The sequence below is a fragment of the Erinaceus europaeus genome, chromosome X, assembly GCF_950295315.1.
Source record: "Erinaceus europaeus chromosome X, mEriEur2.1, whole genome shotgun sequence".
Classification (NCBI taxonomy): Eukaryota; Metazoa; Chordata; class Mammalia; order Eulipotyphla; family Erinaceidae; genus Erinaceus; species Erinaceus europaeus.
This window is the reverse complement of record NC_080185.1, coordinates 61209494-61235281: the sequence shown is the minus strand read 5'-3', so window position 1 is coordinate 61235281 and position 25788 is coordinate 61209494. Positions and strand designations below refer to the sequence as shown.

Genomic DNA, 25788 nt, shown 5'->3' with positions numbered 1-25788 from the left:
GTACATCCCCAGGAGAAGAATTGCAGGATCATAAGTTAGGTCTATTTCTAGCCTTCTGGGAGTTCTCCAGACTGCCCGCGAGAGGGTTGGGCCAATTTACATTCCCACCAGCAGTTCAAACCTCTCCAACGTTAGTTGTTACTATCCTTTCTGATGTATGGCATTTTCTCAGGAGTGAAGTGGTATCTTGTTATCTTTGTTTACATTTCCATGACAGTCAATGACTTAGAAATTTTTTCATGTGTCTCTTGGCCTTTTGGAGTTCTTCTTTGGTTTTTTTTTTTTTTAATATTTATTTATTTATTTCCTTTTTGTTGTCGTTGTAGTTATTATTGTTGTTGATGATGTCGTTGTTGGATAGGACAGAGAGAAATGGAGAGAGGAGGGGAAGACAGAGAGGGGGAGAGAAAGATACCTGCAGACCTGCTTCACTGCTTGGGAAGCAACTCCCCCTGCAGGTGGGGAGCCAGGGGCTCGTACCGGGACCCTTAAGCTGGAGCTCTTCGTTGGTGAATACTCTGCTCATATCCTCTCCCCACTTATGGATGGGATGATGTATATTTGTAGCTCTTTCAGTAGATACTTGATGTATTTTGATAGCCCCTCACTGGGTGCATAAATGTTAATAATTGTTAAGTCCTCTTGGTTGAATGAGACTGTGAGCATTATGTAATATCTATCCCTATCTTTTGTTAATTTGTTTATTTTAAATTATTTGTTTCTTTTTTATAGTTTTAAAATATTTATTTATTCCCTTTTGTTGCCCTTGTTGTTTTATTGTTGTAGTTATTATTGTTATTGATGTCATCATTGTTGGATAGGACAGAGAGAAATGGAGAGAGGAGGGGAAGACAGAGGGGGAGAGAAAGACACCTGCAGACCTGCTTCACTGCTTGTGAAACGACTCCCCTGCAGGTGGGGAGCTGGGTGCTCGAACCTGGATCCTCACGCCAGTCCTTACGCTTTGCGCCACATGCACTTAACCCGCTGTGCTACCATCTGACTCCCAAATTATATGGTTTCTGATATTAGAATTGCAGTTCCTGCCCTATTTTATGGACAATTAGCTTGTATGATTTTTTTCATCCTTTCATTTTGAGTCTGTGTTTGTCTTGTTGAGTTAGGTGGTATTCTTGCAGACAACAGATGATACGGTTGTTTTTTTCTGATCCATCTTCTCACTCTGTGCCTTTTTAAAAATTATAATTTGTTGGGCGGGGGTAGACAGCATAATGGTTATGCAAAGAGACTGTCATTCCTGAGGCTCCGATATCCCAGGTTCAGTCCCCCGCACCACCATAAACTAGAGCTGAGCAGTGTTCTGGTGTTTTTTCTCTGTGTCTTTCTCTCTCTGCATCTCTCTCAAAACTAAAATAAATAGAATACTTTTAAAAAATTATAATTTATTTATTATTGGATAGAGACAGAAATTGAGAAAGGGAGGGGAGATAGAGAGGGAGACATCTGCAGCCCTGCTTCACCACTTTTGAAGCTTTCCCCCTGCAGGTGGGGACCAGGGGCTTGAACCAAGGTCCTTGTGCACTGTAGTGTGTACACTCAACCAGGTGTGTCACTGCCTGGCCCCTGCCTTTTTTTTTTTTTTTTGCCTCCAGGGTTATCATTGGGACTCAGTGCCTGTGCTACAAATCCACTGCTCCTGGGGGCTATTTCCCCCCTTTTTGTTGCCCTTTTTGTTTATTGTTGTTGTTGTTATTACTATTGTTGCAGTTGCTGTCGTCATTGTTGGATAGGACAGAAGAAATCGAGAGAGGAGGGGAAGACAGAGGGGGATGAGAAAGACACCTGCAGACCTGTTTCACTGCCTGTGAAGCAACCCCCTCTGCAGGTGGGGAGCCTGGGGACTCAAACAGGGATCTTTATGCAGGTCCAAATTTGACAAGCCTATTGTTCAACCACAGTAACTTGTCTTTTGGGCCCCCAAAATACAAATACAAAACAAATGGAAATATTTTGATGATTTCAGACCATCTCTCATTTTCATTCTACTATAACATAACATAACATAACATAACATAACATAACATAACATAACATAACATAACATAACACATAAAAGCTTGTATTTCCCTGCTTCAATTTGCATTTTCTTAATGCTCTACTTACCCTGGTAACTATCTTCTTCATTTTGCATCTGAACCTATACTATGTGTGTAATTTGGAGTCAGGATGCGGAGGAAGCAGCTGTTTCCTTTTAGATGAGAATACCCTCCTATTTCTAATAGCAGAATACGGCTTCAGATTCCTGATTCCTAGTGGATTATAAGAAAAAAAATTTTTTCATTCCCTTTGAGTTTACATTTTTAAAATAAACCTTGAGTGTTTGCCATCTTTTTAAAATATTTATTCCCTTTTGTTGCCTTTGTTATTTTATTGTTGTAGTTATTATTATTGTTATTGTTGGACAGGACAGAGAGAAATGGAGAGAGGAGGGGAAGACAGAGGGGGGAGAGAAAGATAGACACCTACAGACCTGCTTTACCGCTTGTGGAGCGACTCCCCTGTAGGTGTGGATCCGGGGGCTCGAACCGGGATCCTTACACCCGCCCTTGTGTGAGTTTAAGTTTTAAACCACTGTCTTTATAATCTTTACTTTATTAATTAATGAATTTTTGTCTCTGCAGAGGCTTCACTACTTCAGGCCAACTTTTTCAGATCAGAAGACAAAGAGAGAAGTAAGAAGGAAAGATAACACAACACTGAAACTTTTCCCATGTGATGAGGCTTGAACCTGGGTCATGGACATAGCAAAGTAGGTACCTTCCCATGTGAGCTATCTTAATAGCTCATAATCTTTTCTTTTTTATTTCATATGAAAGTTTAAAATTTAATTATAGTTTATTTTAATAATATTTTAATCAGTTATTTATTAATGTTTTATACAATTATAAGGATATAGATTCATACCATACTCATCTCTAAAGGTCTGTGTAACCCCTCCCCCCTAGTCTTTAAATGGAAGCTTAAGTCTGTTAGGCTTCAATGCTTAAGGTCAGAAAGACTGCTACTTTTGGTCCTAGCTTTCACAGAACCACGAAAAGGCTACAAGTACTCTATGTTAATCTTCAAGGCCACCATTTCTTCATAGAGTGTCTTTATGTTAATTAAAACCTTGTTCCAACTGGGGCAGGCTTACTGCACAGAAGTCTCCAATCTAGGGGTAACAATGAGGAAATTTTTTTTCCCTTGGGCCAGGCAGTGGCACACCTGCTTAAGTGCACACAGTACAATGCTCACTGACTTGGGTTCAAGCCCTTGGTCCCCACCTGCAGGGGAGAAGCTTCACGAGTGGTGCAGTAGATTTGCAGATGTCTCTCTCCCTCTCTATCTCCCATTCTCCTTTCAGTGTCTCTCTGTCTCTATCCAATAGTAAATAAATAAAATTAAAATTAAAAATAGTACTTTTTCTTTCTCAGGGATGTTAATACCTCAGCTAGGACAGATAAAGAATGACTCTCAGTAGCCACGTGTATTCTTCTAGTTGAGTACCTTTGTACAGGGTAAAGCCTGACTTGTCCAAGAATAGCTTCTGGGCTTGCTTGTCTTAATTTGTACCTAATAGAACCTTCCTTGGTCTGTGAGGACCTTCCTTGGTCTGTGAGGTATAGTGGTCAAGTAGGTTGGGGGAAAACCACTGTTTTCCCATAGCCTTGGGGAGGTAGGTGAAATTGGTCCATTTCAAGGTTAATTTGATGTTGTTTTTGTTTCTGGTGAGTTAATTGGAAAATTTAAATAGGAATGTTTGCTTAATTTAAAATTTAAAAAATCTGGGGAGCTGGGTGGTAGCCTCACAGGTTAAGTGCATGTGGCATGAAGTGCAAGGACTGGCTTAAGGATCCCAGTTCGAGCCCTGGCTCCCCACCTGCAGGGGAGTCGTTTCACAAATAGTGAAGCAGGTCTGCAGGTGTCTATATTTCTCTCACCCTCTCTGTTTTCCCCTCCTCTCTCCATTTCTACCTGCCCTATCTAACAATGGCGACATCAATAACAAAAATAACTATAATAACAAAAAATAACAATGGCAACAAAAGGGAAAAATAAATATGAAAAAAATGTTAAAAATTGGGTATTTCCAGGTTAGGTAAAATGATATTCTCTTTAATAATGATGTTTTTCTATATATATTGTCTTGTTCCATAGAGATTTCCTAGAACCAGTTTAGCAAATCAGTCTTGTTTGCATGTGCAATGTAAATTTTTCCAGGAACTTTTAAAAAAAAAATTTATATTTATTTTCCCTTTTGTGGCCCTTGTTGTTTTACTGTTGTTGTAGTTATTACTGTTGTTATTGATGTCATTGTTGGATAGGACAGGGAGAAATGGAGAGAGGAGGGGAAGACAGAGAGGGGGAGAGAAAGATAGACACCTGCAGACCTGCTTCACCACCTGTAAAGCAACTCCCCTGCAGGTGGGGAGCCAGGGGCTTGAACCAGGATCCTTACACCAGTCCTTGTGCTTCGCGCCACTCGTGCTTAACTCGCTGAGCTACAGCCTGACTCCCTTCCAGGAACTTTTTATATATTCTGTCCTAGCTCCTTTCTCCTCCTCCTCCTCCTCTTTCTCCTCCTCCCCCTCCCTCCCCTGCCTCACCTGTCCATTTGACAGAAAAATATCCCTTCAAATGACTCAGGAACTACTTTAATTAATAGATTCCTTGGGTGATCTTATGATGCTAGACTTCCATGCAATCTGTTTGTTTTATCTTCTATAGTCAAAAGTATAGCATGCAGGTTTTCTTAACCAGAGACTTCACTTGGAGTGGTCATGTTAGTCATGTGTGCTATACATCAACCAAAAGATACAAAGATTGACTTCCACTAGCATTTGCAGACTCCTACAATTTGAGCGTTGCTTCAAGAGATTATGAAGTAGACTTTCAGAGGTGGAGAGAGAAAGAGAGACAGAGAGAGAGAGAGAGAAGGTGGGGAGAGAGAGAGAGGGAGGAGAGAGAGATGTGTAGAGAGAAACAGAGACAGAAACAGACACACACACACACACATTATAGAATCAAAGATTGCCCCAGAGCCACAGTACCCCCATGTGTTGTGCTGGAGACTTCAACCTGGGCTGCCTACATGATAATGCTAGTGCCTTTCCAGGTGAGCTACATTGCTAGCTCCCAGAGATAACTATTTTATGCATATATCTGACACCCACAGTCTCCATTTTCTTGGGGATGATAAAAGTTATATCTTGAGAGTAATCAACTATAGTATTATGAAAGAGAACAAAATATCAGTACTTAAGCCACTGTGTCAAAATTCCTGAAGCTTAATGGTAGGTACATGTGGATTGCTAAACTATATTCTTCCTCCCTATGTACATTTTTAAACCTAACATAATGAAAAATTTTAAAAAGTGCTTCATCAGGTTTTGGGTGAACACACATGGGTTAGAAGAGTACTTATTAACCAGGGGTTTTGGTGGTACATATACTCTTTTAGTATGAACATATCTTGTCGTAGTTCATAGGAAGATTTTACATTTTAAAAACCTCTCTGTTAGAAATTGTGATAAGGTCTCCTAGAAGTGGAATCTCCTCTCGTTTGCCACTCTCCACTGTACCCCTGAGGAAGTGTTGTTGTAGTGAACCGCTGTTAGTAAAATCTGTACCATGACCATTGGGGCTTTGGGAGTAGGGAAGGTTGAAAACCACAAACAGACCTCAGTTATTGGTGAAATTGTGTTCTGTAGCAGGCAGAGAAACATAGGTAAAATGAGTATGGGAGCAAGAGCTGGTAGTGTGACAGGGCTTGCTTTTCATTCCAGATGAGGAAAGAGGAGGCCAGAAAGGAGACTATGTGTCAAAAAGGTCCTCAGTTGGGATTTCAAAGGGAATTTTTTTCTTTTTAATTAGGGGATTAATGGTTTACAGTAAATACAGTTGTTGGTACATATGTAAAATTTCTCAGTTTTCTGCAAAACACTATCACTCTCAGCGTAACTTATCCTCCACTGTCTTGTACCAGGACCTGACACCCCCCTCCCCCCAGAGTCTTTTACTTTGTGCAGTATGCAAAACTCAGTCCAAGGGGAGTCAGGCTATAGCGCAGCGGGTTAAGTGCAGGTAGCGCAAAGCACAAGGACCGGCATAAGGATCCCGGTTCGAACCCCGGCTCCCCACCTGCAGGGGAGTCGCTTCACAGGCGGTGAAGCAGGTCTGCAGGTGTCTATCTTTCTCTCCTCCTCTGTCTTCCCCTCCTCTCTCCATTTCTCTGTCCTATCCAACAATGACAACAACAATAATAATAGCTACAACAATAAAACAAGGGCAACAAAAGGGAATAAATAAATAAAATATTTTTAAAAAAATTTAAAAAAAACCAACAAAAAAACAAAACTCAGTCCAAGTTCTACTTTGTGTTTCTCCTTTTGTTCTTATTTTTCAACTTTTGTCCATAAGTGAGATCATCCAATATTTATCCTTTTCTTTCTGGCTTATCTTACTTAACATGGTTCCTTCAAGCTCCATTCAAGATGAAGTGAAGAAGGTGAATTCATCATTCTTAATAGCTGAGTACCACAACTTTTCTAGACATTCATCTGTTGTTGGACATCTAGGTTGCTTCTAAATTTTGGCTATTACAAATTGAAAGAAACCATCATCCGGACAAAGAGACACCTTACGGAATGGGAGAAGAACTTTGTATACCATATATCAGGCAAAAGGCTAATAACCAAAATATATAGGGCCTGGGCAGTGCCACACCTGGTTAAATACACACATTACAGTGCATAAAGACCTGGGTTGAAACCCCTGGTCCCCACCTGTATGGAGAAAGCTTCACAAGAGGTGAAGTATGGCTGCAAGTGTCTCTGTCTCTTTCCCTCTCTGTTTCCCCCTCCCTTCTCAATTTCTGTCTTTATTTAATAAAAATAAATAAAATTTAAAAAGATTGTTGGTGGGAGTCGGGTGGTAGCGCAGCGGACTAAGTGCAAGAACTGGCATAAGGATCCTGGTTCGAGCCTCCAGCCCCCCACCTGCAGGGGAATCGCTTCACAAGTGGTGAAGCAGTTCTGCAGGTGTCTATCTTTTTCTCCTTCTCTCTGTCTTTCCCTCCTTTCTCCATTTCTCTCTGTCCTGTCCAATGACAACATCAGTAACTAAAACAATAAAACAACAAGGGCAACAAAAGGGAATAAATAAATAAATAAATATAAAAAATTACTTCTAAAAATAAATAAAAAGATTGTTGGCAAAACAAAAACAAAATATAAAGAGCTCGCCAAACTCAGCAACAAAAAACCAAAACCAAAACAAACAAAAAAACCAAATGACCCTATCCAAAAATTGGGAGAAGACATGAACAGAATATTCACAAAAGGGATACCAAAGGGTAACAGACATGAAAAAAATGCTCCAATTCATTGATTATCAGAGAAACAAAGACAATGAGAATTTAAAAATGATTTATTTTTGAGCCTGCCAGATAGTTCACTTGGGTAGTACACTTTATCATGTAACTTGTTCCAGTCCTGAATGAAGCTTCAGTCATTGTGGTGTCTTTCTATCTGAAAAAAATTTCACCAGGAGCACTGAATCTCTAGTGATGACAAAAATGAATAAAATAGAATTAAAAGATGTATTTATTTAGTGAGAGAGAGAGAATAGAATACCACACAGTATTGGTATATAGTGGTACCAGAGATAGAACCTGGGATCTCTGGGGCCCTAGGCATCTATGTCTTGCGCTTTAATACTGAGGAAAAAAATTTAAAGGCTCTAGACCCCATCTGATGTGTAAATTTTTAAAACAGTGGAAACCTATCTGAAGTCAAAAATTACATAGATGCATACACATCTAAGGACCCAACTCAGTAGCAAGCTCCACTGAAAGTATACATCGGAAATGAGTTGCTTTCTTTCTTGTGTTTTTACTGTGTAGATGAGCAAATGAGCTTAATGGTAAACTATGAGTAGTAAGAAGTTGTGGCTGGAGAGCGAGAACGTTGTTTAGGGTGTGGGAACCTATGAGGACATGTTCTTTCAAGACGCTGAGTTCGAGGTAACATGATTAGAAACTAAAGACAGAGGAGAGCCAGGGAAGTTCCTAAAAGGTCCAAAGCCGAGACTCACCCAGCTGCTCCCCTGCCAGAGTTGTGGGTGGGACATCAGTGAGACCCAAGCGGGTGCAGTCAGCTTTCAATAGAGCTGGTCTGTGAAACTTGGCTGTGAGGACAGAGGAAGATTGATGCTTGCTCTAGAGCAGGGCTGTCAGCTGTGCTCACTGCCCCACCATGGTCCCAGCTGTTAACAAAAGTCCTGGCTCTTCATGGCACTGCAGAGTAGTCCAGGCTGGTGTAAGTCTCTGAGGACAGTAGACCATTTTCTCATCTTTGCTGACCATCAGAAGACAGAAGGAACAATAGAAAGTGGTGGTGGTTGGTAGGCAGGATTGGAAGGGGTGAGAAGTAGTGAGCAGTGGAAAGGAGCTATCAGTTTCAAATATTAGGTCTTTGGTAGTAGATGTATATTAGTGATCATAAACCCCTTTCCCTATTAGCTTCAGTGGCAGTAATGGTTTGCTAAGAGATGTCTATAGGAATTCTAGTGGCTTATCCGTCCATCCATCCATCCATCCATCCATCCATCCATCCATCCATCCATCTGATGAGTACATTATTCACTGATTACTGTGCTGGATACCCTGGATGATGTCAAAGTAATGAAAGACGTTTTGTAAATTCAAGGATCCTATAGGGATTTTAGTGATGTGTATAAAGTTAAGTAGCAGTCTTAAATAGTGTATCTTTAAATGCTATTTGACAAACAGAATAGATGTTGAGAGAAGCAAGAAAAGCCTTACCTGGCCATGAACTGAGAATTTGGAGTATGAGAGGGACTTAGAGACACAAATTGCCTAGAAGGAAAAGACACTGAATCATTACAGGTTGAGACCGAAGAAATAGCCAAAATATAAATGAATATTGTTTTAGCTAAAGCAGAAGGTCAGTGCCCTCAAACTCTTCAGTGTGGTGAACCTTGTCTCCAAATCACTCTTAAAATGTCACTTCCTTGGGTAGGCTTGACCACTGGGACTAGGTTTGTTACCCTTGATTCATATTCCCCTAGTACCCACTACTTTCCTCTTTTCAGGCCACCTAATGACCTCCTGTTGTCTTTCTGTAGTGTATTCTACAACCTGGACTCAGAAGGTTCTTGGCAAAACACAGACCTCTTATATTGCTTCTCTTAAAACTCTCCTACCTGTAACCTCTTCCCTCCCTTTAGGTTCCCTTTATGTCCTTGCTTGCTTCCCTCTTACTTTTCCTTAGGGCATATGTTAACTGTCTATTCTTCAGGCTCCTCATTACAATATTCCTTGTTTAATGCATTAATTCTCAAAGTTGTACATATGCAGCTTAAGAAAAAGTATTTTTTTTCAAATTATTAGTGATTAAATAATGACCAATAAGACTGTGGGATAAGAGGGGTACAATTCCACACAATTCCCACCACCAGAGTTCCACATACCATCTCCTCCATTGGAAGCTTCCCTATTCAGAAAAAGTCTGGGAGTCGGGCAGTAGTGCAGCGGGTTAAGCGCAGGTGGCTCAAAGCACAAGGACCAGCATAAGGATCCTGGTTCGAGCCCCCGGCTCCCCACCTGCAGGGGAGTCGCTTCCCAGGCAGCGAAGCAGGTCTGCAGGTGTCTGTCTGTCTCTCCCCATCTCTGTCTTCGCTTCCTCTCTTCATTTCTCTCTGTCCTATCTAACAACAATAACTACAACAACAAAACAATAAGAGAAAAAGTCTTTAAAGTAGCAGAGGGCAATGGGGTGGGGGGTGGTGTAGATAGCATAATGGTTGTGCAGAGAGACTCTAATGCTTGAGGCTCTGAGGTTCTAGGTTCAGTCCCCAGCACCACCATAAGCCAGAGTCAATCAGTGCTCTGGTAATAAATAAACAAATAAATAAATAAAGTAGCAGAAATGCCTCTTTTTGTATTTTCCTCTCCAAACAAAATATGGGAAAATGAATCTATAAGCTGAAAGTAGAAGAACTCTGAAGTATGTATGTATATGTATCCTGTGACTGTCTGCCCTAAGACTCCTTGATTCTGCCTTTGACAATTCCTAGCCCCGGAGATAAGATGTTAATGCTGAGAAAGGGAAACCTAGGTTTTGGTTTTGCCATTGTCACTAACTTATTGAGAGATTTTGGTTAGTCACTGAGCCTCACTGAGCCTCATTTTCTCATTCCTCACCTGGGTATTTGGCTACCTTAGTTCAAAGCTATGTTTTGATGAGTGTTTTGAAAAGTATGGCTGAGGCGTAGATAACACAGCGGTAGCACATGAGACTTAACTGCAAGAGGTCCTGGATTCAATCCCTGGCATCACCAAGTGCTAGAGCTGTAAAATGATTTTCTTTTCTTTATTTATTAGTATTTTATTAGTGATTTAATATTAATTTACAAAATTATAAGATAACGGGTGTAATTCCACACTGTTTCCACTGCTAAAGTTCTTTGTCCTCTTTCCTTCCATTGGAAACTGTAGTAGTTCTTTCTAGATCACATATATGGGTTGACTATTATTTCTTTAATTATCTATATTTATATATATTTGCCCATTTTTTCCTATGGCTCTGCATTTTCTTGCTATCTTTTAAAAATTATTATCTTTATTTATTTATTGGATAGAGACAGCTAGAAGTTGACGTGGAAGGAGAGTGATAGAAAGGGAGAGATACAGAGAAACACCTACAACACCTACACCACTTGCAAAACTTCCCCCTTGCAGGTGGGGACTGGGAGCTTGAACCTGAATCCTTGTACATGTGCATTCAACCAGGTGTGCCACCACTCATCCCCATTGTTTTCCTTTCTAAGTCACACTTAATACCTATTACTAATTCTGAATGCCCTTAACTTTTTTCTATTTTCTCTCTGGGTCTTAATGGAATTGGAGTTCAAACCCTTGTGGTCATCTTTCCCTAACATTTCTCGCCCTCTGGAGGTATAGACCAAAATTCTTTTTATCTATTTATTTATTTATAAAATGGAAATACTGACAAGACCATAGGATAAGAGGAGTACAATTCTCACCACCAGAACTCCGTATCCCATCCCCTTCCCTGATAGTGTTCTTATTCATTCTCTGAAAGTATGGACCCAGGGTAATTATGAGGTACAAATGGTGGAAGGTCTGACTTCTGTATTTGCTTCCCTGCTGAACATGGGCATTGACAGGTCAATCCATACTCCCAGCCTAGACCAAAGTTCTTTTTTTTTATTTTTTTGCCTCCAGGGTTATTGCTGGGGCTCGGTGCCTGCACCACGAATCCACTGTTCCTGGATGCTATTTTTTCCCTTTTATTGTCCTTGTTTTTTTTTTTTTTTTTATCATTGTTGTGGTTATTGTTGTTACTGATGTCATTGTTGTTACATAGGACAAAGAGAAATGGAGAGAGGAAGGGAAGACAGAGAGGAGGAGAGAAAGATAGATACCTGCAGACCTGCTTCACTGCTTGTGAACTGACTCCCCTGCAGGTAGGGAGCTGGGGACTTGAACCGAGATCCTTACACTGGTCTTTGCATTTTGCGCCATGTGTGCTTAACCCGCTGCACTGCTGGCTGACCCCCAAAGACCAAAATTCTTTATGGGGTACAGAAGGTGAAAGTTCTGCTTCTGTAATTGCTTCTCCACTGGATATGGGCATTGGCACGTCGATCTGTACTCCCAGCCTGTTTCTATCATTCCCTGGTGGGGTAAGGCTCTGGAGAGGTGAGGCTCTAGGACACATTGGTGAGGTCATTTGCCCAGGGAAATCAGGTTAGAATCACAGTAGCACCTGAAACTTAGTGACTGAAAAGTGTTAAGATATAAAGCAGGACAAAAATTTTAATAAACATGAACCAAGAAAAATAGAATAGAGCAGATGAGAATAGGGTTCTTAGGGTGGAAAGAAGCTAGGAAATCTATTTTAGTTATATTCCAAGGGGCCCATGACTTTACTAATGTTTGCCTGAGTTTGATAGCTAGCATGTAGGTAGATTAAAATATTGTCTGGGAAGATAACGCCAGAGTTGAGAATAGGAATAGAAAGCTGGACTAGGGCAGGGAGTATCTCGCAAACTTGAAGAAAATATATAAATACCATTAACCGTTTACCCCATCATTCTAACCTAGGGCCCATATATATTCACATTTAGCACAGGAGCCTCTGTAACCTCTTAGTCCTTGTCAGTCTGAGCTCACAGTCCATGGTCACAGCTGGGAACAATCTAGGCTGCACTCATTTCAGGACCAGTCTTCCTGGAGTGGCAGAGTATATTGACCCAGCCTCCCTTTGGATAGTGGGGGCAGTCACTGAAATTATTTCTTTATAGTTAGGGCTAGGTCCTGGGAAGGCCCACAAAAGAGCTTACAATGATATTCCTGATGTAAGTTCTTTGAAAAGAAAAATGATGCAAACATGATTTTTGCCTTGATAATGTAGGCTTTATGACACAGCTAATGCTCCAAATTTGTGCTTGAAATTTTTCTTTTTAAGAGTTATAGTTTTTCTTTTAAGAATTAACTAGCTGGGCTGGAGAGACAGTAAAATGGATATGCCAAAGACTTTCATGCCTGCTCCGAGGTCTCAGATTCATTTCCCAGTACCACCATAAGCAGAGTTGAACAATGTTCTGCTCCACCTCTCTCTCTCTCTCTCTCTTCCTCTGTATTAATTTTCATTTAAAATGTTTTTAAAATTATCTAGCAAAGACTAATTCACTTCATACTATGAATATGGTCTTGGGAATTCAAATTTAAATATATTATCATTTTATTTCAAACTCATATTTATATACAAATAAGATAGACATTAATTACACTATATAGTCATACAAATGTAGATCTGTGTATAAGGTGTTATTGGAGTGCCCCCAACTTTCAGGTGATAGGAACTTGAGAAAACCTCACAGAAAATGTGATATCTGGTTAGAGCTTTAATAGTCTCTCAGTTAGAAAGTGTCAAAGGGGAACTTTAAAAAAATTATTTATATAAAGGAAACACTGACAAGACCATAGGATAAGAGGGGTACAACTCCACACAATTCATACCACCAGAAATCCATATCCCACCCCCTCCCCTGATAGATTTCCTATTCTTTAGCCCTCTGGAAGTAGGGTCATTATGGGGTGCAGAAGGTGGGAGGTCTAACTTTTGTAATTGCTTCCCCGCTGAACATGGGCATTGGCAGGTCGATCCATACTCCCAGCCTGTCTGTCTCTTTCCTTAGTGGGGCAGGACTCTGGGGAAGCAGGGCTCCAGGATACATTGGTGGGGTCGTCTGTCCAGGGAAGTCTAGTTGGCATCATGGTATCATCTGGAACCTGGTGGCTGAAAAAGAGTTAACGTATAAAGCCAAACAATTTGTTGATTAATCATGAACCTAAAGGCTGGAATATTGCAGATGAAGATTTGGCGTCTCTGTTTTGAAGATAGCTAGTAGGCTTATTTTAGTTATAGTCCATAGGGCCCATGACTGTACTAGTTTTTTCCTGAGCCTGATCTCTGATATGCAGGTGGACGCAAGTTATTGTCTGGGGAGATGCTATCATGACTGGAAAAATAAAGCTACTCTCAGAGGTGAACTTTTTAATGTTTAGGGGCTATCTCCTATGTATCCATCTGAATATCACAAAAACATCTAACTGAGGATATATATGCTCATCAGAGTGCTATATATAGTAGCCAAAATTTGTAAACAAAGCAAGTCTCCAATGACAGATGAATACATAAGGACGTTATGGTATATGTACAATATTACTCAGCAGTGAGACAAGATCTCATGTTTTATGATTGGGTTGTGAGAAAAGTAATGATGTGGGATCAGGTGGTGGTGCACTTGGTTAAGCACACACACTACAGTGTGTGATGACCCAGGTCCCTACCTGCAGGGAAAAGCTTCACGAGTAGTAAATCAGGGCTGCAGGTGTCTCTCTGTCTCTCTCGCTATCTCCCCTCCCCTCCATTTCTCTCTGTCTCTATGCAATAATAAATAAATAAATAAATAAATAAATAAATAAATACCAGAAAAGTAATGATGCATTTCTGCATAGAAAAACACATCAACACTTTTCCTGGCAACCCAATACACTGTGTGTAGAACTGGGGGTAGTAAGAGTTGTGTTAAGCAAAATAAGCCAGAGGGAGAAGGACAAAGTTGATTCCATTCATCTGTAGGATGTAAGAAACGAAATAAGGGGGAAATAGAGGATGAAACATGAATAAACCATTGGTCTATATCAGTAGATCTGAGGATACTAATAATGAAGGAGGGTACAGGGTTCTAAGGGGGCTAATGGTACATTACCTTATGTTGGAAGAAGACAGTACTTTGGTCATAGATGAGGAATGCTAACACATATTGTAGGGAGATATGAAATTGTACTATTGACATAACAACTGGCTTGTACAGTATTTCCCCATTCAAAATTAAAGAAATATGGAATAGGGAATAGAATGTGTGAAGGCACAAAGCATTAGATAAGATGAATTATTGGGCTCCTGGGTATGTGAGTAGATTAACATGACCAAGGTCACTGTGCATTTAGAGGAGTGAAGGAAATGATGATAAAAGAGGGTAGACACACTGGCAGAGGGTAGAGTAGAAAATCTCTTAAAGGTCAACTTTAAGGAATGTGGCTTTTTTTTTCTGAAGACAATAAAAAGCTATTGAAGGACTCAAAGCAATTAAGTGTCATAAACAGTTTTGTGTTTTTGAAAGGTCAAGTTGCCAATAGTTTGGAAGATAGGAAAATATATTGTAATTAAAGTTTGAACCAAGATAAGATCAGAGAGAGGGAAGGGAAGGTGTGTGGGAGGGAGGGAGAGAGAGAGAGAGAGGTTTCAGAAACATATGAAAGGTAGAGTCAAGAGGACTTAGTGATCAAGATCCTGGGGCCACGAAGGAAGTAGTTGTCAAAGATACTCACCACTGGTTTGGGGCATCAGGTAGATGGAAGTGCCAGCCATCAAAAACGGGATTATTAGTGGAGAGGCTAGAGGAGGATGTTTGAAGGAAATAGCAGGTTTGGCTCTAGACATGTTGAGTGTGTGTACTTGTGGGGTATACAGGTAAAAATGTCAAATAGAGAACTGAAATATGACTAGAGTATGGCAAATCTGAACTGGAAGTAGACAATTGACAATTATAACCATATAAGTTACCATAGTCATTTAAGTAGTTGAGACCAGCCAAGAAGTAGGTGTTTAAAAACACAAAAACTAAAGATGAAATCCTGGAAAATAGCAATATCAATAAATAGTGGCCAGAGGGGTGAGAGAAGAAACTAGAGAATGTAAGTCAAGGGAGAGGAGAATTTCAAAGGTGTGAAAGAGTTTCCAAAGTATGGAGAAGTCATGAATGATTAGCATAGAAAAAAATTGACATGATGGAAGCTGGGCGGTAGTACAGTGGGTTAAGCGCATATGGTGCAAAGTGCAAGTGCCGGCATAAGGATCCGGGTTCAAGGCCCCAGCTCCCCACCTGCAGGAACCTTCACAGGCTGTGAAGCAGGTCTGCAGGTGTCTGTCTTTCCTCCTCTCTGTCTTCCCCTCCTCTCTTGATTTCTCTCTGCCCTATCCAACAACAGCAATAGCTATGACAACAATTAATGATAATAACTACAACAAGCACAACAACAAGGACAACAAAGTGGGAAAAACGGCCTCCAGGAGCAGTGGATTTATGGTGCTGGCACCGAGCCCAAGTGATAACCCTGGAGGAAAAAAAAAATTGACATGATATGGTAATTAAGAAGACAGTGCCAGCAATGTGTGAAAAGCATTCTGGGTGGCATAGATATTGTGGGAGTTTGGAAGAAGAAAGTAGAAAATATTGGGCTGACTGAAAACTCATGATGTAATTTTCTGTGTTGTTCTATGCAAAGACGCATCATGACTTTTCCAACATCCCAATAGATCAGAATGTATTAAGGAGTAAATGGTAGAGTTGAGGAATATGAAAATGGCTAATAAGGACATCTCTCTCCTTTATTTTAAATGTTTTAAAGTTTTTGGTTATATTTAATTTATTTGATAGAGACAATTATAAATCAAGAGGAAGGTAGAGACAGTGGGAGAGACAGAGAGACACCTACAGCACAGCTTTACCACTTGTAAAGATTTCCTGCTGTAAGTAGGGGCTGGGGGCTTGAACCAAGTCTTGCACATTGTAACACATGAACTCAACCAGGTGTGCCACCACCTGGCCCCAGGACATCACTTTTAAGAAACTTTGTGATGAATATAAGAAAGGTAACAGATCAAGAACTTGAGAGGATTTCAGTATCAAATATAGAGTGATTTTATTTTATTTATCTTTTAATTTAAAAAATATATATTTATTGGATAGACACAGCCAGAAATTGAGAGGGAAGAGGGTTATAGAGAGGGAGAGAGACAGAGAGACACCTGCAGCCCTGCTTCACCACTTGTGAAGTTTTCCCCCTGCAGGTGGGGACCAGGGGCTCGAGCCCGACTCCTTGTTCACTGTAACATGTACGCTCAACCAGGTGCACCACCACCCGGCCTCCTGATTTTGTTTTTATTTCTCATGTTGAATGGTAAAGATTTTCCTTTTTCCTTTATATTTCCTCTTCTTCTATTCCCTTTCCTCTTATTCCTCTTCCATTTATCTCAATGATGAGCCTAAGACACAGAGAGGTTAAGCTATTTTTCTATCACTGCAGGATTTGTAATCATGTTATAAACCAGTGGGAAGAACTCAGTGATAGTGCAGACACTGAAAATATACATGAGATAATTTTGTACTGACCCTTTTTATAAGTGTGAACTCAGCAAGATGAGATACTTAAAATGGTAATCTGACAACTAGATAAAGAAGTTGTGAGTTATATACTCAGTCAAATACTATTCAGCAAGTAGAAAGGTGATATTGTATCCTTCTGAACAAAAGTAATGACTTAGTGAAATAAGTAAAAAGGATAACTACTTGGTTTTGCTCATAAATAGAATATAGACAACTATAGCAAAGAACACACACACACACACACACACACACACCCCAAAACTATTTTTCAGATTTTTGTGACCACTTTGTGATTATAAGAAGAGGGGAGGCACAGAACTGTGGTGGTGGGTGTAGTGTGAAACTATACCCCTGAAATGTTTAATGTTACAAACCATTATTAAATTAGTAATTAAAATACTATTTTAAAATAAAAATGGTAATCTGAAATTTTAGTTAGGCCTGTTTACTAGAAATTTGGTGTAGAAGAGACTGTTGATGTTGTCTCACTATAATTGCTCATCTCTCTCTGTCTCTCTCTTACGTGACAGATACTGAGTTAACCTTGTTACTACACCATTTCATTTAATTCTCATAACAATCACACAAGACAGGGACCGTTTCTGTCTTCACTTAACAGATGTGAAAATTGAATCACAAATGAGGCCAGGTGGTGGTGCATCTGGTTCAGTGCACGTTACAGTGAGCAAGGACCTGGGTTTGAGACCCTGGCTCCTACCTACTGGGGGAAAGCTTCACAAGTGGTGAAACAGGGCTGCAGGTGTCTGTCTCTCTCTGTCTCGATCCCTTTCTATCACCCTCTTCCCTCTCAATTTCTGGCTGTCTCTATCCAAATAAATAAATAAATAAATAAATATAAATTAAAAAAATTGAATCAGATAAAACAGTGATTCGCTTAAGGCAACTTAGTTCTTGTGAGAACCGTAAAACAGCCTGTTAGAAGTAGAAATTGGGAGTTGGGCTGTAGCGCAGCGGGTTAAGCACAGGTGGCGCAAAGCACAAGGACCAGCATAAGGATCCCGGTTTGAACCCCGGCTCCCCACCTGCAGGGGAGTCGCTTCACAGGTGGTGAAGCAGGTCTGCAGGTGTCTATCTTTCTCTCCTCCTCTCTGTCTTCCCCTCCTCTCTCCATTTCTCTCTGTCCTATCCAACAACGACAACAACAATAATAACTACAACAATAAAACAACAAGGGCAACAAAAGGGAATAAATAAATAAAATAAGTATTTAAAAAGAAAGACCCTTTGTCACCTTTAAAAATAAAAAAGTAGAAGAAATTAAGTTTGGGAGATATCCAGTGGTGTTGCACCAGAGTTGCATGCCTGAAGTTACAAAAGTCCTGGGTTCAATCCCCAGTATGCCAGAGCTGACTAGTACTCTGGCCTTTCTCTGTCTTTCTTGAAAAAATATATATATTTGGGGAGTCGGACAGTAGTGCAGCGGGTTAAGTGCACGTGGCATGAAGCATAAGGATCCCGGTTCAACCCCCTGGCTCCCCACCTGAAGGGAAGTCGATTCACAGGCGGTGAAGCAGGTCTGCAGGTGTCTATCTTTCTTTCTTCCTCTCTGTCTTCCCCTCCTCTCTCCATTTCCCTCTGTCCTATCCAACAACAACATCAATAACAGCAACAACTATAGCAACAATAAAAAGACAACTAGGGAAACAAAAGGGAAAATAAATAAAATTTTAAAAAAGAAATACATATATTTAAGATGGCATCAGCAAGAAAACTCATCTGTAAAGGTTCCTGGTCTGTCAGACATGTGACCCAGGTTCAAGCCTGACCAGCCCCCCCCCCCCCACTGGTCCTTATTATTAGGGAAAGCTCTGGTGTTGTGCTGGTTTTCCCTCTCTCTTGAGAAAGTTGACTCTTAGAAAGTTGATAGAGCATGGACTGCCTTGATAACATACCACACAGTATGATATAATCAGGGTATTTGTAGAAAGCTTCATGGTGAAAGCAGAGACTGAGATAAACAGAATTTCTCAAGCAGGGTGGCTGTAACTGAGTTCTCATGTTTTTTTTTTTAATTTTTTTATTTATTTTCCCTTTTGTTGCCCTTGTCATTTAACCTTGTTGTGGTTATTGATGTCGTTGTTGCTGGATAGGACAGAGAGAAATTGAGAGAGGAGGGGAAGACAGAGAGGGGGAGAGAAAGATGCAGACCTGCTTCACCACTTGTGAAGCAACTCCCCTGCAGGTGGGGAGCCAGGGGCTCAAACTGGGATCCTTACGCTGGTCCTTGCACTTTGCGCCACGTGTGCTTAACCCACTATGCCACCGCCCGACTCCCCTAATGTGGCTTTTTCCCCCTTTTGTTGCCCTTGCTGTTTACCATTGTTGTTGTTATTATTGTTGTTTTCATTGCTGTCGTTGTTGTCGGATAAAACAGAGAAATCGAGAGAGGAGGGGAAGACGGAGGGGGAGAGAAAGATAGACCCTTGCAGACCTACTTCACCGCTTGTGAGGTGACCCCCCTGCAGGTAGTGAGCCGGGGGCTTGATCCAGGATTCTTAGGCTGGTCCTTGTGCTTTGTGTCATGTGTGCTTAACCCACTGTGCTACTGCCCAACCCCCTTAATATGACTTTTTAAGGTGTTCATAGCAGCGGTCTTCATTTTTTTTTTTTTTACACTGAGAGAATGCTGTGAGCAAGAAAGCCCCAGACTCAGGTGTCCTTCCTCCTCCTGGGCTAAGATTTGCTAACAAGCTGTTCTCATGCCACAAATCCAAGTTTCTAGACTGCAGATGTTTTCCTATATGAGAAAAATGTTGGAGCAGGGATAAGAGGCTGAGAAGAACAGCTTAATTGCTCTCCTTTCAGGGATGAATGGCTTTCCAGCAGGAACAGAATGTGGAGCAGGGAGGGGCAGATGCTTATGTTGGCCAAATCCCTGCTTCTGTACTTACTCATCACTGCCAATTTTTGTTTTGTGATTGGTTTTTGAAATGTAGCTTGGTATTTGACACATTATTAATGTCTAATCAGATCATTATCATTCTCTATTCAGTGATGCAATTTACAATGATTTTTAAAATTTTATTTATAAAATGTAAATATTGTCAAGACCATGGGATAAAATGGGTACAACTCCACACAGTTTCCACCACCAGAACTCTGTATCCCATCCCCTTCCTTGAAAGCTTTCCTGTTCTTTATCCCTATGGGAGTATGGACCCAGGATCATTATGGGATGCGGAAGTTGGAAGGTCTGGCTTCTGTAATTGTTTCTCCACTGAACATGGGCATTGACAGGTCAGTTCATACTCTTGGCCTGTCTCTCTTTCGCTAGTGGGGCAGGGCTTTGGGGAGGTTGGGCTCCAGGACACATTGGTGGGGTTATCTGTGCAGGGAAGTCAGGTTGGTATCATGGTAGCATCTGGAACCTGATGGCTGAAAAAGAGTTAAGATATAAAGCAGAACAAATTATTGGCTAATCATGAACCAAAAGGCAAGAATATTGCAGATGAAGATTTGGGGTCTTTGTTTTTGAAAAAGCTAGTGGGTCTATTTTCGGTATATTCCAAGGGGCCTCTGACTTAACTAGTTTTTGCCTGAGTCTGAGAGCTAACATGCAGGTGGACCCAAGGTATTGTCTGGGAAGATGGTGTCATAGTTGGAAAAAAGGACTAGAAAGCTGCATCAGGAGAGAGAGTAGCTCCCAAATATGGTAAAAGTCTATAAATATTGTTAACTGTAAACCTCATAGATTTTATTTGGGGCCCATATTCATCACAGGAGCCTGTGTAACCTCTGCACCCCTGTAGGTCTGATCTTGAATTCTGTGGTTTTTATGCCTTCTTTTTTTAAAAAATATTTATTTATTTATTTTTGTTGCCCTAATTGTTTTATTGTTGTAGTTATTATTGTTGACATTGTTGGATAGGACAGAGAGAAATGGAGAGGGGAGGGGAAGATAGAGAAATAGAGAGAAAGACAGACACCTACAGACCTGCTTCACCGCCTGTGAAGCGACTCCCCTGCAGGTGGGGAGCTGGGGGCTTGAACCGGGATCCTTACACCGGTCCTTGCACTTTGAACCATGTGTGCTTAACCCGCTGTACTACTGCCCGACTCCCTTTTTATGCCTTCTTAACTTTGGTTCTGTTATGTCTAAGCACTAGCTTGGGTGTGTATGTATGCGTGTGCACACTGCATTTTTAAAGTTCTTCTTCAGTTCTGTTTTGCTGTGATCAGTAAGTTAGTGGAAAGAGGATGAATAGAAATGTAGCATATTTTATGCCATGTGAAGAGTTAAGCATTCATCCTACATCTACATACTGAGTAGTATTGCTATGTACTAGGAACTTTGTTAACTAAAAAGTTCTATAAGATATATTTCCTGCTCCCAAAGAGCTTATTACACATTTCTTCCATGGAATAAGTCATGAATTACCTAGTATTGAAATCTATTGCTGGTTTCTGTGATTGGCTGATTTCTCATTTATCAGTGGAGCAACCTAGGAAGATATTCAATTCTAATGTAGTTAAATACTTTGACAATTAGAAGTGACAAAATAATGATAATTACAACACTGATAATAACTCAGAGTGGAGAGAGGCAAGTGGGAACACATCTAAAGAGGATATATATTTAAGCTTGGATATTTTCATGGCTCAGTTAAAAAGGAAAATAATTTCAGAAACAATTTAACATTTTAAAAGAATGTCAGTTTTTTGGTGAGAGGTGGAGTGAAGACTTATGGGAGAAGGTTAAAGGAATAAACCACACTCACTAATTTTCTTCCACAAAGACAACTTTCTTTTACTTTGATTTTGAATTCTGGGAAAGCAAGATGTTTTGATTGTGGATTAAAAGTATAGAGGTTGCAGAAGGTGGAAGGCCTGGTTTCTGTAATTGCTTCTCTGCTAGACATGGGTATTGGCAGGTCGATCCATACACCCAGCTTTTTTCTGTCTTTCCCTAGTGGGACAGGGTTCTGGAGAACTGGGGATCCAGGATACATTGGTGAGGCCATCTGCCCAGGGAAGTCAGGTTGGCATCATGGTAGCATCTGCAACTTGGTGGCTGAAAAGCATTAAGATGTAAAGCAGAACAATTTGTTTAATAATCAGGAACCTAAAGGTAAGAATATAGAAAATGAGATTTGGGGTCTCTGTTTTGGAAAAAGCTAGGAAGTTTATTTTAGATATATTCCAAGGGGCCCATGACTTCATCTTCTGCACCCCATAATGATCCTGGGTCCATACTCCCAGAGGGGTAAAGAATAGGAAAGCTTCCAATGGAGGGGGTGGGATATGGAACTCTGATGATGGGAATTGTGTGGCATTGTATCCCTTTTATCCTACGGTCTTTTCCATCATTATTAATTCATTAAAAAATGTAGAGGGAGACAGAACATCATTATTTCTAGAGGACAGAGAAAACTGAAAGGAAGACAGAGGTAATATGTGAACTTAGTCAAGTGTGGTCAACGACTGCCACCTCTCCAGATTCAAAGGAGGTCTCGAGACTTTACATCAGGCTCAACCTGACGCTGTTGACTGGCTGCGGAAGAAGGGCAAATGCTAGAAGAAGGAGAAGGAGAAGGAGAAGAAGTCAAGTGTGCCCCCACTAGCCCCAAAACAGAGGTTCTGATAACCAAAGAACAACTGAATAAAGCTCTCTCTCTGGAAAATATATTTATGAAATATTTTTACTGAGATTAAAAACTAACAGTGGAGTAATGAAATACCCCAAATACTTTATTTATGTATAACTCTTTTTCTCATTAGAATAATGCTGTTTTAAAACTCAAAATCACTTCATATGTGAGCCAGGAAGAAAGTTATGTGGGCTTCTGAAGGGGGGTGAATACTATATGAATGAAAGTAAGTGGAAATGATCTCTAAGTAAGCCTCATATCATTGTTTGCTACTCACTGTGTTAAGAAGTGTCCAAATATAAGAATTTCGTGACTAAATAGATTGTTGTGTGTCAGATGCTTCCAAAGAGACACAGCATCTCCCACTTGCAACCCCTTCAAAGAGAAATAAAAAGAAAAGAAAAAAAGAAAAGAAAAGAAAAGGAAACAAGAATGGCAAGGATGAGGAAGTCAGTCAATTTTACCTAACACCACACCACCTGTTTCCCTTCTCCACTTGCAGGGCTCTATGGGGGACTGTACCTCCCAACTGACATTGTTTCTGAGTAGCTTTGTGAACTTCTTAGAGCTATTATATTATTTGGTACTTTGGCTTCTTTGGCACCCTGTACCAGCCGATGCCCTGAGCTTAGTCCCAGAGGGGCAGGCTTTATTGCTTAGTGCTGCAACTATCTCCAGGGCATTGTTCTTGAGACTTCCAACAGGGCAGATTTGTGCAGTTGGCCCATCTGGACAAGATCCATAACAAGTAGAGCTCTGTGCAGTAAGCTCATCTCCATAGTCCACCCCCCCGCTACTCCCTTCTTCGGGCTGCGGCAGCCTGACACCCCAGCACAGCTTTGTAGAGTATCAAAGAGATACTCTCTCCTCCTTTCAAAAGGGTATTGCTTGTGTCATTTCATTGATTGGCACTACCTGGACATAAATGGGAAAACAGAAACTATTCATTTTCAGTTTAATCTTTTCCCTTAAGCCAGCTTTGAATCTCCTTGGTACCATTAATTAGTTATAATTGATATTTTCAATAATAACTTCTGGTGTAGCTGCTGTGAACAGCTAGCAATATATCTTTCAAAAGCCAGAAGACACAGAAGTATCTTAGTGAACAGGAAAAAGTAGGCATGCTCAATAAGCAAAGAGGGAAATAAAGTTGATTCTCAGTATGGCTATATGACTTGTATTGGTCATTGGATTTATTAAACCTCAGTTTGGCTCACCATTTTGACAAAGGATGGAAGAGAAGCATACTAGAGGAGAGGAGAGAGACAGAGACAGACAGAAACAGAGACAGACAGATATAGATCAAGTACTTAAATTTATTATTTAATAATTCTAGGTCCAGAAGAAAGGGCAAGATGTTTAAGAAATAATTTTGATCACCTCTGTCTTTCAGTTCTTAGCTTTCAAACTTTAACTGTCCCTTTTTCAGTTCCTTATAGTTGGGTGACTTAAAAGGGCTTTGTCCCAAACACACCCTTTTTCATACCTCAGTGTTATATAAGGCCTAAAATGGGCTATTCCATATCTTCTAATTTTTAAACATTTCTGGTAGCTTCAACTGACTGCTTGTTTCCTCTCTTGACTTTGAAAGGAGAAAGGAAGCAAGGGACGGGTTTGGAAGCCATTCCAATTTATGGTTCTCTGGCTTGGACAACTACTGTCCTGAAGTGGATCAAGTTACTGTTTAAAATAGGGGTCCCCCCCAAGTCTTCATCTGCAATATTCCAGCCTTTAGGTTCATGATTAATCAACAATTTGTATGGCTTTATATGTTAACTCTTTCAGCCACCAGGTTCCAGATGATACCATGATGCCAACCTGACTTCCCTGGACAGATGACCCCACCAATGTGTCCTGGAACTCCACTTCCTCAGAGCCCTGCCCCACTAAGGAAAGAGACAGACAGGCTGGGAGTATGGATCAACCTGCCAATGCCCATGTTCAGTGGGGAAGCAATTACAGAAGCTGGACCTTCCACCTTCTGCACCCCATAATGACCCTGGGCCCATACTCCCAGAGGCATAAAGAATAGGAAAGCCATCAGGGGAGGGGATGGGATACAGAGCTCTGGTGATGGGAACTGTACCCCTCTTATCCTATGGTTTTGTCAGTGTTTCCATTTTATAAATAAATACATTAAAAGAAAAAAAGATAGGGGTCCTCTGTATGCCTAGTTCCAGTCCAGGAGCCATGTATTCAGCCCAAATTATTCTGACCAAGTTTGCATGGCATTGTGATTTGTTGTCGAAAATATAAAGAAGTATGTTAGAAATGAGGGGTGCATCATCTGGGGCCCTAGACAGGAAATCCTTGGATTACTACATAGATATGATGGGCCTAGACCTCTTAACAGATCCCTCTCCACCGTCATTGGTCATTTCCATTAGGAACAACATAGGGGGCCCTCTTGTGGACCTCTACAATACTTTGCCCTCAATATGGAACAGTGTTGGTAGTGGACTCTACCACTCACCGAAGGTAGGCTGGGTCAACATACTCTGCCACTCAAGGAAGAATGGTCCTGAAATGAATGCAGCCTAGAATGTTCTTAGCTATGACCACAGAATGCAAACTCAGACTTACAGGGATGCAGTGGTTATATAGGCTACTTTGCTGAGTGTGAGCCCCAGATCAGATCGATGGGGCTTACGGTTAACAATACTTATATATTTCTCCATATTTAGGAGCTACTCTCTTCCCTCTTCCAGCTTTCTAGTCCCATTTCCAACTCTGACACCATCTCCTTAGCTGTTGGACTCAGGGAAGATTAGTAAAGTCATGTGTCCCTGGGATCATACCTAAAATAGACTTCCTAGCTTCTTCCAACATGAAGATCCCAAATCTCATCTGCTATATTCTTACCTTTAGGTTCCTGATTATTAAACAGTTTGTTCTGTTTTACATCTTAATGCTTTTCAGCCACCAAATTGCAGATGTTACCAGGATGCCAGTCTGACTTCCCTCGGCAGATAACCTCACCAGTGTGTCCTGGAACCCCGCCTCTCCAGAGCCCCACCCCAGTGTGGAAAGATAGAAACAGACTGGCAGTATGGGCCAACCTATCAACACCATGTCCAGTGGAGAAGCAATTACAGCATCTAGACCTTCCACCTTATGCACCCCATAATGATCCTGGGTCCATGCACCCAGAGGGCTTAAGAATAGGAAATAGTCCAGTGTAGGGGATGGCACATGAAACTCTGGTGGTGGGAATTACGTGGAATTGTACCCCTATTATCTTATGATCTTGTTGATCATTATTAAATCATTAATAAAAATGAGGGGTACAAGGAAATAGTCTGTGGAGAAAAGCGAGATATACATAAAAATATAGTCAACAAAAGAATCTCTGATCATAGCTTCTATATTTTATTCCTCCTGGGTTATAATAGAT

General features: G+C 40.7%; 2 long non-coding RNA genes across 4 annotated transcripts in view; one reads left to right on the top strand and one right to left on the bottom strand.

The window, feature by feature from the left end:
• LOC132535841 (uncharacterized) overlaps positions 1–24544 on the top strand; it is a 29718-nt gene extending 5174 nt beyond the window's left edge. The window contains exons 3-7 of one of the 3 annotated variants that reach the window (XR_009547570.1): positions 2643–2770; positions 19959–20043; positions 21717–21874; positions 22525–22620; positions 24180–24544. This is a non-coding gene — a long non-coding RNA (uncharacterized LOC132535841). The remainder of the gene's footprint in view (positions 1–2642; positions 2771–19958; positions 20044–21716; positions 21875–22524; positions 22621–24179) is intronic. The other 2 variants (XR_009547568.1, XR_009547569.1) reach the window with 2 other exon arrangements.
• Positions 1–25788, bottom strand: part of LOC132535862 (uncharacterized) — a 794128-nt gene that overhangs the window by 86665 nt on the left and 681675 nt on the right. The window lies entirely within an intron of this gene.